This window comes from Pinus tabuliformis, chromosome 2_2 (genome assembly GCF_031772625.1).
Source record: "Pinus tabuliformis cultivar Carrire ecotype Pingquan chromosome 2_2, CPIR1, whole genome shotgun sequence".
In the NCBI taxonomy this organism is placed as follows: domain Eukaryota; kingdom Viridiplantae; phylum Streptophyta; class Pinopsida; order Pinales; family Pinaceae; genus Pinus; species Pinus tabuliformis.
The window spans coordinates 878,101,657-878,114,766 of NC_142300.1; the positions used below are offsets into that span (position 1 = coordinate 878,101,657).

Here is a 13,110-nt window from a genome sequence, read left to right on the forward strand (position 1 = left end):
TCTAATTCATCATAATTCCTTAATAGATTTAGTGCATCTTATAACACAACATGGCCATCTTTCATTGTGTTTTGAATTTAGTAGCAAAGAAATTTATGGGTATGTTATTAACTCTTGAAAGTTCTTATTCTAGGATATATATCTTAATACTAGTTTCCTTGAAATACATGGAGTTTAGCATGACACATCTGAATCATTTTTGTCCTCTACTTCCATGCCTTTCATTTTGAAAAATCATTATACCATCAAGGGAATTCTTCTCAAACTTTCCCTTACAAATCAAATCTCTTTTATTATATCATTCAAAACCCGTCATTCAACTTCAATTATTCAATGGTTGAAACCAACATAGACTATAGGGAAAAAAATCTATATCTCTACACCCAATGCCAGTCTATCCATGCTCATTCTATATTCCCCTGTCATGATACGCTAAGCGTGAGGATTCAATACTTGGTTATGCTAATTGTTCTTGAAAAAATGAGCTCTGTAACGTCTGCTACCCATAAGGACTGGATGGATCCTTCCATGGGAGAAGTAAAGGGAGCATGTCGTAATCAGAAGTAGGAAATGCATGGAAGAGTTATTGAGTATTTTTCAATGTAGCAACCAATACCTCCATATATGTTTTCATTTGTGGTGGGGAATAATATTTCTAGGGAGGTTGGCCCTAGCACTAGGATTTATTCTAAACCATTTCATGTTCCGTAATATGCAAAACATGAGTTCATAAATACAGAGGAGATAATGAATCAGGGGGGAAAGATCTTTGTTGGATATGAATGGGAGAGGTTCTATCTCCTAATCTTTCCCCTGAGTTTCCCATATGTAGGAATGGAGAATTTTAGGTTTGTCTTCTTAATCCCCACTATCATTACAGAGAAATGGAGGGGTGGGTAGGTTGTGGCACATGAGCTTGCACACAACTCGACTCAGAATCTCATCACTAATCCCATAAATGATGAATTTTGGCCAAATGAGGTACTATTACATACACACTTAACCATATTTACCATATTCCATATAAAACACATTGTTGAAGGTTTTATTTTTGAGGGTTTAGGGTTTTAATATTTGGGAAGTGCATTTTTTCATAGCTTATGAAATATGTAGAGCTAAGAATTGTTGGAATATGTATAGGGCATGGAGTGTGATGCTTTGAACATTGTCTTAAGTTACTAATATTTGAAGGATGAGATGGTTAGATCCAAAGATAATATGGAATTTTACCAAATTGACAACAAACTAGGAAGTGGTTGATCCCAAGGATGTTTACTCTCCTGTCCCTTACGAAAATCGTTTTCAATTCATTTTGTATATTGAGAGTTAGGTTTTACTCAGTCTCTTCTCCATTTATTGTTGTTCTTTTGTATTTATGTGTTTCCTATTTTGATTGCATTCCCATCCTCCTACAGGTAACAAATAATGTCAATCTTGAGTGGGTCTAAAGTTTAGTTTTATTGATGCAAAAATCCAAACTCAATCTATTGATACCTATACATTTTCGAGTGTTAGTTGGATGCCCTGAGTTTGATGAATTTCTAAAGAAATATATCTAATGTTTCAAGTTCCAATCCATTCATACCGATACATTCTTGGCCTTTCTAAAGAAGAATCTCCCCAACATGGAGAATAAATTCGATTTAGATGTTTGGGTAGATGGGACTTGAATTCCTCTAGATGTCATGGAGCCCATTTCCACCATCCACGGCAAGGTCTTTTCTGCATCATGAGACATCATTACTGAACGAATTCCCATTAATGAGGAAGTGAACAAGTGGCAAGTTCAAGAGTGGAAGCGTTACTTGAAGATTCTCCCCAATAAAATAAAGCCATCATGAGTGTGCAACCTTTACAAATTCTTTACACTTGCCCTATTATGATCAATTTTTTTTGCCATTGAAAATACTTTTAATAAAAATGTAGAACGAAAAAGTAATGACCATTTTTTTTTTACTTGACATGTTGTACCCAAGTTTTCTCAATAAAACTCAAGATTCAAGACCACCAAAATTTTCTTTTATTCCTCCATTTAATTACCTACAACTTGATATCTAAAAATTAAAAGAAGGTATTGTATCCATGACCCCACTAAAGGATTCCTGCACTTTCTTGTTCCCATTTCTTGATTGGAAATGGTTGTGATCAATAGGGTAGAATACAAATATGCATTTATAGAATGTTTGTTTTTTTTATTCTCCAGTGTGTCTGGCTAACTGATGCACCTACCTTGTTCTTCCAAGTAACAAAAAATATTATAACTGGAGTCTATTACCTGAGGACCCTATCACTGACATTGGCCACCTTCTTTTGATTTTAAATAGTTGTGTTACTCAAAGTGAGATACAAATAAGTTGTACTAAAATGATTTCCTATTTGGATCCTTTTATACATCTTGGTTGTTCCAAGTAAAAACAAATTGTAACTATCATAATTTAAGCACACTACCAAACAATTCTTGTGCTTACATTTATTGGAAATGGATTTTCTACCTAAAAGGAAATCATGGATTTCCACCAAATTGTTTATTCTATTTTTAGGTCCTAGCATGTTTGTTTTGTTTTCAATTGAAACAATGCATAGTGATAGTATCTAATTCTCTTGCTCCATTTTTAGATATAAAATAAAAAAACATCTAAAAAAACAAATCTTGGTGTTGGGTACAGCCCAACCTGGCCTAGTTTTGGTGAAGACTCCACATTTTGTGGAGCAGCATGTGAAACAAAGAATGCATTAGAGCATGAAGTGGACCACACAGTGGAGAAGTGGAGTGCCAAGTGGACTGCCCAGTCGCCATACCACGCAGCGTATGGGAATCAGGGCGGGCTGAAGCCCCTCCATTTTGTAGAAGAATGTAATGTTGTAAAATGTCAACGGTTTTTGGACCATGGTAGCTTGTATTAGGGGAGTCCATGGAATATGGACCATGGTATTTTGATGATATATCCCTTGACATAGTAGTATATATAAGGATCAATAATAAGAAGAAGAATGATCATTATGGTCCAAATCTATGTGTATGGTAAAATTATTGTGATATATAGCTCGTGGTGAAGGAAAGGCTCTGCAACTGACTGCACAAATGACTTGTAGTTTATTGTGTAGGTGAAAAACTATTTGTTTTACAATATTAATTATTATAACCAACAGTTCTTGTGGACATAGTCCCACATTGGGATGAACCATGGTAATATCTATGTCTTCATGTGTATCTTTTCTTATTATCTGTTGTAGCGTAGCAGCTTACTATAATGGATTTTATTACAACGCAGTAATGATTATAGGTTTATATGATATATTTATTTATATGGTGAAGTAATCTATGTGTGTTAAAGATAAAAGAACATAAAATTACTGCATCGCATCATCCCTCAAGGCTGTGGAAACATGGTTCTATATCCTCCCATAGTCACTTTGGGTGAGACTGCGATTTGCTCGCAGGTCGTTGCCAAAAGGACTAATGATTAAGGGTTTTGTTGGTGCGTATTATTGATCAAAATTGAGTCAACCTAATCATAACCGAAAAATGGTTCCATTGTCAAGACTAGGATCTATTTGAGGGATATGTTTGTGTGGCATTCGTCGAAGAAGGAGATTCAAGATTGGCTAGAATCGAAGGAGCGAGAATTTGTAAATCAAGAGAACAAAATCCTTCATCTCAAGTCCGAAGCTTGGTTACAAAGATATGTTTTCACATATCAATATGGAATTTTCTTATCATCATTTCCTATTGAACTGTATGAGTGGATATCAAGGTTGACCGAAAGAAAGACCTATTCTAAGGGTGGAGAACCTACGATGTGGACTCTTGAATTGATACAATGACTGAAGAGAACTAAAAACATGATTTCAAGGGCTATTGATTTTTGGATTGATAACATCTTGGGAGGGTTTATTATTGAGTTCACATTAGACCAGACTGTGTCCTACAACAAAGCAAAATGACGATTCTTCATAAGTCTGCAAGGCAAGTATTTGAAATCTTTGAAACTCTGGAATAAGATGCTTCTATGTGAAAAATGAGTTTTATGGATGCAGCCATATTGTTAGCTTACTCATGTTTGTAATAAGAGAAAATAAATCTGAGTAATAGTTTGGAACAATGAGAACAGGAGAAAGATATGTAATAGATACTAGAAAGAGAGCTCATGGACAAGATACAAAGACCTTTGTAGAGGTTGAGTATAGTCCTCTTTTGAGTGAGTCTAAAATTGAAAGAGAAGATAACCACCCTAATAAACCTTAGGTAGCTCCATACTATTCACCTTCCAAGTTTGAGAGCCGATAGAAGCTGGAATCTAGCAATAACCAGGGTTTTTTTGGCTCTCCCCCTCCCCCTCCCCCTCGCCCTTCTCCCACTACTCATCCTAGTCCCCATCTCCCCCCCCCTTCCCCTCCCCCTCCAAGAATAAATATGACTGATGATATGAAGCTTCTTGTTTTCAAAGGAATTGCATTGAAGGATCTAGAGAAGTTTTGTTTTTTATGTGAAGCTGTATGGACCGCGAAGCAGATCAATGATGAAAATATAAAGAAATCACATCTCATTACGACATTACGAGATAGATATATGACATGGTATATGAAGTATTTCAATAATCAAAATAAAATATTTGTATATATTTAAACAACGTTTATAAGAGAATTTAAGAAGTCGAAGTCTGAGTCACAGTGCATCACTGAATTAAAATAAATTAAATAGAAACCTATTAAGTATGTTTGCAAATTTGATGAGAGATTTAAGGAATTGTTAGATCAAGTAAGCTTTGTGATAGCTTCGTATCAACATCAAGAATGGTTTATAGTTGCGTTGTTACCACATATTAGACTACCATTTATGCAACAAAAGATAAAAGGTCAAGCCAAAGCTCTGCATCTTGCGATGGAGTTGGAAGCTTCGCTTATAGTTGATAATAATCTATGTATTCAACATATTTACAGTCACCTCACAAACCTAACCTTTACAAAAGATTTTTCGGCGAAAATCACATAACCTAACCTAACCTTGCAAATACAAGATATCAAGAAAAGAAAAGAAATCATAGAAAATATGGTGTACAAAGTGTATACTGGAGGGCCATTTTAAAGAAAAATGTCCTATCTTTAGGGATCACATGGCTAGTGGGGCGCCCAAATGGCTTAAATGCAAGATCCAACCTATGGTGGAAGATATGAAAGACTAGAGGCTAACATCGCTTAGAAGATTGTTACATGTTACAAAAATATGTGTAGACTCCAAGGAACATATATTGCAAATTCTTTAAATCAATAGGACACGATGAGAACAATTATCGAGCGTATGAACTAATGATGGAATGAAATGATGACACATATAGAATACAAGCAAAGGAACATGGACCTGAAGGCAGTGGACAACGCGAAGGTCGAGGAAGCTACCAAGGAAGAGGTTAAGGTATTGGAGCTGGTCAAGGAAGTGGATAGATTATTTGCTATAACTGTGGCTAGGTAGGTCATTTTGCGAGAGATTATCAAAACCCTACTACGACATGTAAGTAGTGTAAATATTTTGACCATGTAATTGAATAATGCCTTTAACTTATGAAAAAAATGGAAGAGAAAGGGAATCGACAACCAAAACAAAATATTCAAATGATGACCACTAAAAGAAGGAATGACAAATGGCGAATTGATATTGTTACTAGAAGTGGATCTATGATCGCTAGTGATAAAGAAGATGGAAAGAAAGAATCTAAAACTTCATGGGTTAGAAAAACTATTGAGAAAGATAATTTCTTTTATATTCAGAAGGAAAAACAAGTGTTTATGGAAGAAAATTGAAGCTTTATGGGTGTTGGAGATTCGACCTCTAGTGTATAGCAAAAGTAGAAAACTAGGTGTGATGTATCATTAGCTTCAACATAGAATCAAGTTTCGATGCAGAATCGAACCTCGACCCAAGATCAAGCACCAACATAGGAAGAGGAGTTAGCAAATCAGGGAGGTACTTTAAAGTCTTTTCTACAAACTTGTATGAAATTATTAAGAGATAAAATCGCTATAGAAGGACTTAAGCAATTGAAAGATTCTTATGCATCAAAACAAACATCGGGAAGTGAGATGCGCACAATGAATAATTTTCATCGATAAAGGAGCACTATAAGAGAAATGAGGCTTAGTGTGTAGATAGGAGAATATGAAAAATATCAAGTTATTCTAGATCTCGGATATGATTCTAATGTTTTGACAAAGCAGACATGGGAATTAATGGGTAAGCCGAAGCTACAATGACTACCTATTTAGTTAAGGATGGAAAATCAGTAAAATATCTTCCCCTTAGGAAGACTACCATGTGTAACAGTGAATATTGAAGGAGTCCGCACTACCGTTGACTTTGAAGTAATAAAGAACGTTGATGATAGTAACCCTTATCTTCCATTGCTTAGACTTGACTGGGAATTTGATAATATGGCCATAATTAATTTGAAGAAGAGGAAGATGATATTTGAAGGAAGTAATATGAGAGTAATTGTTCCTTTGGATCCATAAGAAGGAGTAAGATATAAAGAACTAGTTAAAGAAGAGTACTACGTAGCTGATATAGATAATCTTTATCAAATGACAACACAGGAGAAAGATTTTGTTAACCCTACTACAAAAGGGTTTCAGAGCATGATAGTTCTTCTGCATCAGACTCAGAAGAAGAATTGGAGAATTGGCAAAACATGCTACATGAAGTATCTACAAGGTGTTGTGCAAGAATTTCCAAATCAGTTCGTTGCATGACATCTGAGGTATGTAATCTACCTTCTTATGATGGCTTAGGTGATGTGAATATTTTTCTTGATGAATATGAGGAATAGGTTCCATAAATTCAAAGATTGTTAGCCTTGGATATAGCCCTGAAATCTACTCTTGCTAGATGGTGGGGTACACACAAGAAGAATATAGAATGCTAGAAAGAATGTCGAAGATTGATGTGGATAAGATTTTGACAGATAGATACAGAAAGAGAGATAAAATGTGATGGTGAAACTAACCCTAGGAAGCATATTCAACTATGCACTACATCTTGGAAGGAGATTCCATAGAAACAATGAGTACATGGATTCATTCATAAATTAGAGACAATCTTGAAGAATTGGTACTTAGAAACATAACTTCGACATGGTGCAGTAAACTGGAAAAGACATGGTTGATGGTTTCATATTAAAATTTAGCTTTGAAGATGATTGTCCATATATATATTTGGCCCTCTAGACAGTTAAGAAGAAAATCTTGGAGAATGTAATTCCACTGACATGGAAACAACCTTATTGGGTTGCACAGATATAAAATTAACTAGAATGCCATAACCTTACTATAGAAGAGGAAGAAGATCCTCACAACATCAACATAACAGAATCAAAAGGATATCATGAAGTAAATGGACCTAAGTTAGAGATACTAGATATAATGAAGCCATTGAAGACCAAGAAGGTGAACATAGGATCAGAGAAGGAACCAAAGTTTGCAACAATAGGAGATTATTGGGATGAAGAGACAGTCAGTAAAGTTACAAAATTACTTCATGAATATCAATAATTGTTTCCCACAAATTTTTCAGAAATGAAGGGTATAGTAGGAGATCTAGGAGTTATGAAGATTCCCCTTAAACCTGATGTGAAGCTAGTCAAGCAAAGACCTTACAGATTGAACCCAAAGTATAAGGAGAAAGTAAATATAGAGTTGGATAAGATGATAGCAGCAGGAATTATTGAACCAGTAGAAGAATCAGAATGGGTAAGTCCTATGGTGGTGCAAGAAAAAAATACTCAAGGAGAAATCAGGATTTGTGTTGATTTGAGAAAGTTAAACAATGCATGTTTACATGATCCCTTCCCTACCCCTTTCACAAATGAAGTGATAGACAATGTAGGAGGTCAAGAAGCTTATTCATTTACAGATGGATTTTTAGGTTGTCATCAGATTATGATTGCACCTGAAGATTGGAATAAGACCACCTTTGCTACAAAATGGGGCTCATTTCAATATACAATAATTCCTGTTGGGTTATAGAATGCCCTTGCTATATTTTATAGGGTGGTGGTTGCAGCTTTTAAAAATTATATCCAAATTTTTTTGGAGGTATACTTTGATGATTGGACAGTATTTGGGTTGCTAAGAAAACATATTGGAAGTTTAAGACTTATGCTTGACACATGTAGACAATATCACATCTCTTTGAATTTAAAGAAGTGCATATTTTGTGTACCTTTTGGTATACTGTTGGGACATATTTTTTGCAAGCAAGGATTAATGGTGGACGCTACTAATATTGCTATCATTGTGAATTTGTCTCCACTTGAGATAGTAAGTTAGCTTTGCACTACATTGGGACATACTCGGTATTATAGGAAATTCATCAAAGGGTATGCGCAGATCACTTCACCTATGGAGAAGTTGTTAAAGAAGGATGTAACTTTTCATTGGGATGAAGAATGTTTAAAGAGCATTGACATATTGAAATAAAAGATGGTAGTTTCACCTATATTAGTGTTACTTGATTGGAATAAGGAATTCCATGTTCACGTGGATGCCTCTTGTATAGCTTTGGGAGTAGTATTAGTAGAAACTAGTGAAGTAGAAATTGATCATCCTATAGCCTTTGCAAGTAGAAAGTTGTTCAAGGTAGAAAATAATTACACAACTATAGAAAGAGAAGGATTTACTATCGTATATTCTTTGTAGAAATTTAGATATTATCTGCTGGGTTCAAATTTTAAAATCTTTATAGATCATTTTGCACTGAAGTATATAGTTAATAAGCATGTCTTAGGAGGAAATATTTGCAGATGGTTAGTATTATTTCAAGAATATGACTTTTAGTTCATTGTTAAACTAGGAATAATGAATGTAGGACCTGGCCATTTGTCAAGGTTGGAAATAAGGGAAGAACCAACCAGCATAGAAGATAATCTCCCTCATTCACAATTATTTGCAATCAGAATTGCAGATGACCATTTTACAGGTATTATTCAGTTTTTGAACATAGGAATGGCTCCTTCTGAATATACTACTGAGCAGAAGAAAAAAATAGGGGTCAAGGCAACTGAATTTTCATTAATAACAAGACAGTTATACAAGATGGGACCAGATGAGATACTATGTAGGTATGTCTCTGAACATGAAAGACAAGTGATTCTAAAATAGGCTCATGACGGCGCACCTAGTGGACATTAGGCAGGGAAAGCTAGTGCCCAAAATATTTTGAGAGCATGATTGCGGTGCCCTAAACTACAAAAAGATGCAAAGGATTATGACATAGCATGTGATGTATGTCAAAGAATAGGAAAACCTTTAAGAAGATATGAGATTCCACTGGTACCAAAAGTTACATCGTAGGGTTTTGATAAATGGGATATTGATTTTGTTGGATCTATCAACCCACCTGGAAAGAGAACTGGTGCAAAGTACATAATTACTATAAATGAATATTTGACAAGGTGGGAAGAAGCACAACTAGTAAAGGATTGTAGCGTAAAGACTTTTGTGAATTCTAATTTTGAATACATACTATCAAGATATGGATATACAAATATTTTGATGAGTGACCAAGGTTCTCACTTCCTGAATAAAACCATTGAAGCATTGACTGAGGAATTCCAAGTCTGTGATCAGAAGAGTACTCCTTATCACCCTTAGGCGAATGGAAGAGTAGAAGCATTTAATAATATTCTAGGGAATTCACTTACTAAGGTATGCAATGTGAATAGAGATGATTGTGACCTAGAATCCAAACAATATTATGGGCTTATAGGACTACATGAAAGAAGTTGATAGGCCAGACTCCCTTCAGATTAGTTTATGGGTAAGAAGTTGTGATGCCCATGGAATACATTGCGCCTAGCTTGATGATTGCAACTTTTAAATATATGGCAGAACCTGACATAATGGAGGAAAGAATGTCGCAGTTGATTTCTTTAGAGGAAAACAAATTTACAGGGGGATTCCATCAACAAGTACAAAAAGCAAGAGAAAAGGCTTGGCGTGATAGACATATTAAGAGAAATAAGTTTCAGGTAGGGGACCTTGTTCTCCTATATGACAATAAGTTTGTGAAATTTCCAAGGAAATTCAAGATGAATTGGTTAAGCCCCTACATTATCAAGCATGTTATTGATGCAAGCGCGGTTCAATTAGCAAAGTCAAATGGAGAATTGATTAATGGAAGAGTAAATGGAAGTAGTTTGAAGATGTACAGGGAAAACTCTACCCTTACAACCTCACTCTAAAGAAGAAAGGGGAAAAGTCGTAGTGCCACCTATGGTTGAAAGTGGCCATGGACTATAAACTACTGCCATTTGCATAGGAGGCTACTTCACTATATAGTCTGGATTATGTCGAAATCAATAGGAGTTGTGACGTAAGAAAAATGTTCTTTACACTATCGGATGTGTCGAATTTCACCAAAAAATAGAAATATGACCATTAAGAGGGGAAAATATGTGGAAAATTGCATTTATAAGGACAAATTCACAAGATCTCAAGATAGATATGAAATTAATGAACATAATCTAAATGCAATCTAGAAAAAATCTAATCTAATGATGGGGTTTGAATTTTATACTTGTTATAAAAAGTTTCCTCCCACGCAAATCAATCACTACTGAATTGAGAATTCGAGTACTGATACTGCAAAGAAATTGTAAAGAATTTCTGCATCAATGTCTGGTCAAGCGAAGAATTTTTGCATACGTTCAATGAGAGAGTCTTGGAAGGATCCATTGAAGCATCTGATGTAGGAACCATTGGTATGTCCACAACATCAGCTAAGATGACCATAACAACATCTTCCACAACAACATCAACCATAATATCATCAACACAGAAACAACGAAGATCGTCAAGGAAGAAACCGACCAAGGAAGACAGAACTAAGAAGAAATAGGATAAGAAATTTGTCAAACCTCAACAACAACCTGAGCAAGTCATAAGTAGTGAGGAAAAAGCGAAGCATGCAGAATATATGGAAATAGAGGGCGTAGCATCTTCACCTCTATCATCATACATTTCGCTGAGGAAACCAAATGAAAAACCTGTCAAAGACTTGAAGGATGCAAAGCTTGACATGACACCCCTACTGCTAGAAAAAGTACCATTTATTGGGGAATTACTTAGAAAATACTGTAGTTGAAGTTCGCAGATTATGACTTTAACGATAGGAAGAAGTACCCTTAGTTCACACTAGACAGGTATTTCAAACAGGTGTAATACCCAAACAATGGAGTAATAAGGATAGAACCACAACAATTGGTAAATGGGGTGGTGAAGCCAGGACTACTAAATACGTTAAATGTGCCACACTTTAGCAGAAGTTTGGGGCACAGAGCGTGTGATGGTTAGTTTCTCGTGTTGGTACATGATGGATGCTCATGGATGGGAAATAAGATCCCTATAGATCCAATGTTGATCTAGAGTATCATGATACTACCATACCTAGGGCGGAACCCTACAGAGGAGTTCGTTGGAAAGGATAAAGACTGCATCATAGAAAATAGTTTGAAGAAGAAGTTTGGGATAGAGAGATAAAAAAGAGGCTACGACATGAATTCAATTAGTGACTAGGCAGTTCATTGCGCATCGCACATATTTCTTGGAATGATCATGAGAAAGTGTCAGGTGAATGAAGTTCCTATGTTGGTGGTTTCCTTAGCCACATAGTGTATTAATGGGGTTCAGTAAAACTGGGTTGAATAGTTGTGCAAGGAATTTCTGGATGATTCACGCAAAGTCTAGGAGAAAGGTACCACATTCCATTATGCGTGGTTAATTTTGATTATTGCAATGTTAGGATGGAGCAAGTTGGAGGTTTCACAGTTCTCCTCGGTAGCATCAAATGTCTGTGAAGTCGCGCGATATGCCTCACTATGGTGTACCACCCAACCATCATGAGCAATGGAGAGCAAGATATTCTTCGTATTATATCATATATATTTTCATATGATAGTGAACCAACACCCTTGCTTTTTGTTGAGCCTATATGAGCAGTATAGCTCTGTTGCAAAGCTTAAGGAGGATTTTCATACAGTGTACATATATGTGCGTAGGGATACAAAGAAGGAATGGCATGCCTTGCCATACTTAGTCACAAAATATGATCTGTTAGTAGTAGTATAGAAATGTCTTGCAGAATGGATGACTACGCTGGAGGAAGAAGCATGAGACAGTGCAACAAAAGAAGAGGAGGACACTTCATAGCATGTCAAAGAGAGTGGAAAAGACAAGGACAAGGAATAGGATGTGCATGAATAAGAAGAAAAAGAGCTACACGATGAGGGTCACTAGGATCATTTAGAAGAGAAGAACTTAGAATAAGAAAAGATAGAGATAGACTCGTTGTTGCAGAAAAAAGGTGTTGTGTGTGGAGCATGATTGTTCAGAGGTCTTTTTTTCAGCTGGATGTATACCCCAGGAATTTTGTACACCCCTCCACGTGGGGGGTGCGGGGAGGACTTGTCCCCCCCGCGGGGGCTCGGAGCAGCGCCCCTAAAGCTAAAAATAGATGTAAAATTGCCTTGTAAAAGTACAGTAATTTCTAGTCAATCTGGGCCATTCATTAGGTGGATGATCTGACGGAAGAACTTATGTTTAGTTTAGGGTTTTTTTCCCTAGAAGGAAACCTCTCTCTTTGTATGAGGGCATTGTATTTCAGGCTGTGTAATAGATATGTATTCTCTAAGCGAGAAGCAGAGAGGTGAGACTGTGAGAGAAAACATAGGATATTACAACGGATCTATTGTAGGTTGTGTCTCTTCATTTTGCTAGATAATAGAAAGGAAGGACTGACTGTTCAGGGTGGACGTAGCCCAAACTGGGTGAACCACGTATATCTGTGTCTCTCTTGTTTTATGCATTTTGTGTGTTCCATTGATCCATAATATATAATTTTCTAACAACTGGTATCAGAGCTGAAGGTCTATTTGGCTGATAAACTTGCAGGAAAGAAGGGTTCCTAGTTCGAGTAGGAGCAATGGCAGAAGATGGTAAGTTTAGGGTCGAGAAATTTAATTGCCAAAACTTCTCACTGTGGAAGATGTAGATGGAAGATTATCTGTATCAAAAAGATCTATACCTACCATTGGGCGAAAAAACAAAGATGCCGATGGGTAT

At 36.0% G+C, this 13,110-nt stretch overlaps 1 pseudogene; it reads left to right on the forward strand.

Moving 5' to 3' along the window:
• The first annotated feature begins 214 nt into the window (after positions 1–214).
• The window catches only part of LOC149195808 (leucine aminopeptidase-like), a 34,794-nt pseudogene continuing 21,898 nt past the window's right edge, over positions 215–13,110 (forward strand).